At 44.4% G+C, this 3282-nt stretch overlaps 1 pseudogene; it reads left to right on the forward strand.

Moving 5' to 3' along the window:
* Nucleotides 1–2403: 2403 nt before the first annotated feature.
* On the forward strand, nt 2404–2935 carry LOC110320706 (annotated as a pseudogene).
* Nucleotides 2936–3282: the final 347 nt, after the last annotated feature.

Raw genomic sequence — 3282 nt, forward strand, 5'->3', positions numbered from 1 at the left:
ACAGCCTACTTTAATAAGGGTTCAACCTTCCCTCTAGCCCACAGTCCACCAGAGGTAGTGGAAAAGACAGGTTATTAGGATATGGGGGAAGTGGGCCTGTGTGTCTGTGTTATGGTCTGAACATGCTTGGCCCAGATAGTGGCACTATTAGGAAGTGTGGCTTTGTTAGAGTAGGTGTGTCACTGTGGTTGTGAGGTTTAAGACCCTTACCCTAGCTACCTGGAAGTCAGTCTTCCACTAGCAGCCTTCAGATGAAGATGTAGAACTCTCAGCTCTGCCTGCACCATGCCTGCCTAGATGCTGCCATGTTCCCACTTCAATGATAATGGACTGAACCTCTGATCCTGTAAGGCAGCCCCAATTAAATGTTGTCTTTTATATGTCTTGCCTTGGTCATGGTGTATGCTCACAGCCGTAAAACCCTAAGACTGTCTGCTTCACCAAAACATTCTCTCACCTGTTTGCCCCAGCAAAACATCATTTGACATAACTGATTTTCAAAGAAACCAAAAGTTTCCACTTCAACTTTAAAAGAAGAAAGTTGGCAAACTGGGAAGAAAAAAAAGACCAAAGTCTTTAGCAGATATCTCACCAAAGAAGATCTATAGATTCTGAGACGAACAGACTGTTGGATGCTCAGCCCTAAGTAAATGAGCAATGATACCTAATGAAATCCAGGAAGAGCGCCACTTAGAAATGAGCATTTAGTTTAGTTTATAGTAGTTATTTGTTATGGCAGTTAAATGTGACCATTCTAATCAACAAGGAAAAAGATTACTCATTCAGTAAGCTGTGACTGGGGCATCCCAAAAGAGAAAGAAAAGACTGAAGGCTTGATCTCATTTTAGTTAGAAACCGAACAAACAGTGACATCCCAGGAGAAGTGGGGACAGTCACATGGGAGAAGCAAACTGATACACACTGAAGAAGTTCCAAGCTCAATGGTGCTGACACCTCCGTGACTCCAGAATGAAGATAAAGTCATAGGTAGAAATGGGAGGTGGATTAAAAGTCGGTTTAAAGCAGCAAAGGCCTGGGCCCATCCTACCCTATGCCTCCTCTCCCACTGCAGAGAATTCTTTAGCTCTGTTTTATGGGGATGGGAAGAGAAACTTAGCTTGCTGTCTGTCTGTCTGTCTGTCTATCTGTCTGTCTGCTTACCTATTTATCTAGCAATCCATTGACTTATTTATTTTTACTTTATGTATATGAGTGGCTTGTCTGCATGTGTATCTTTGTACCATATGCATGCAATGGCTACAGAGGCCATAAGAGGAAGCCAGATTCCCCGGAACTGAAGTTTCAGATGGTTGCAAGTCACCATGTGGGTGCTGGGACTCAAACCCTGGTCATCTGGAAGAGCAGCCATTTTTCTTAAGGGCCAAGTAATCTCTCCAGCACTCTTCTCTGTTTGTTTCACAACAAGGTCTCTGCATGCCCTAGGCTAGCTCTGAACTCACTCTGTAGTCCAGGATGACTTTTAACTCCTGATCTCCCTTCTTTCCTCTCCCAAGTGTTATGATTCCAGTCATCCACCACCACACCATATTTGTTTTTATCTTTTATTTTAGGGATTAAGGTGTGTTCATGGGGTTTGTGTGCATGTTCATATTCAAGTATGGATCCGTGTGTGTGTGTGTGTGTGTGTGTGTGTGTGTGTGTGTGACTTGAAAGTGATAACAGGAATCTTTCTTGAGCATTCTTCCATTTTATTGTCTGCTTGCTTGTTTGTTCTGAGTCTGAGTCTCACTCTGTGGTCCTGGCTGGCCTGGAACTCACAGAGATCTGCCTCCTGGGTGCTATGATTAAAGGGGTGCAACTCTCCCTGATCGTTTCACTGTTACTTGTTTGCCTCTGTTGCTTTTTGAGATAGGGTCTCACTGTAGAGTTCTGGGTGGCTGCGGACCCCCTATGTAGACCTGGCTGGGCTAGAAATCACAAAGGTTGGAGTGCTTCTGCCTCCCTAGTGCTGGGACTAAAGGTGTCTGCTGCTGGCCTGTTTGCTATGCAGCTCTGGCTGGCCTGAAACCAGGCCGGCATGCAACGTGGGCCAACCCTTCCCTCTCAGCCCGCCTATGGTTGAGACTACAGACTTGGGCCATCATACCAAGCAACACCGAAGATGGCCAGGGTCATCAGAGACGGCTGAGGCTAATGGTAATTATTCTGAAACAAACAAACAAACAAACGGATTATTTACTTACCAAGACCCTTCAGCCTTCTTCCTCTGCTCAGTCCCACAATGTGGCTGTCCCCTTCAGGCAGGGAGAGTTATTCAACTGCATGCATGAGTAGATATACAGAAAAGACCTCAGAAAGGTGGGAATTACAAGGAAAATCTAACCTTAAAAAGATGGTTTGGGAGTGGCCTTGTTCTCGATACTTGTGTGCGCTTGGGAGCTCTGTCCGGCAGCCTGGGGCCTGCGGTCTTGAGACCGAGCACCATGCCTACGATAAAGTTGCAGAGTTCTGATGGAGAGATATTTGAAGTTGATGTAGAAATTGCTAAACAATCTGTGACTATCAAGACCATACTGGAAGATTTGGGAATGGATGATGAAGGAGATGATGATCCTGTTCCTTTACCAAATGTTAATGCAGCAATTCTAAAAAATGTCATTCAGTGGTGTACCCACCACAAAGATGACCCTCCTCCTCCTGAGGATGATGAAAACAAAGAAAAGCAGACAGATGATATTCCTGTTTGGGACCAAGAATTCCTGAAAGTTGACCAAGAACACTTTTTGAACTTATTCTGGCTGCAAACTACTTAGACATCAAAGGTTTGCTTGATGTCACATGCAAGACTGTGGCCAGTATGATTAAGGGGAAAACTCCTGAGGAGGTTTGTAAAACCTTCAATATCAAAAATGACTTTACTGAAGAGGAGGAGGCCCAGGTACGCAAAGAGAACCAATGGTGTGAAGAGAAGTGAACTGCTGCGCCTGTCACTGTAACACTAGAAGGGTTGTTCCAAACACTAGTTGCACTGCTCTGTTTATAATCGTTAATATTAGAGATCAGTAGACAGACATCGCCTTGTCTTCACTGCATGTGTAGTTCCAGTCCAGATCAGACCTGTGGCTGAGTTTCTTCTATGAGCAGAAGTTTCCTTTTCCCCTCCATTACTCTGAATATAACCGAACTATGGGTTCTCTGTGGAAAGTGGCATTTTGGGCTTTCCCTCTTTCTGTAAAGTGATTTCTGCCTCTGGTTCATTGTCCAGTTAACTTCAGTGAGCCTTTCAAAGTTGCCATTGTAAATAAAACAACTTAAGAAAAG

Source organism: Mus pahari, chromosome 4, assembly GCF_900095145.1.
Source record: "Mus pahari chromosome 4, PAHARI_EIJ_v1.1, whole genome shotgun sequence".
NCBI lineage: Eukaryota > Metazoa > Chordata > Mammalia > Rodentia > Muridae > Mus > Mus pahari.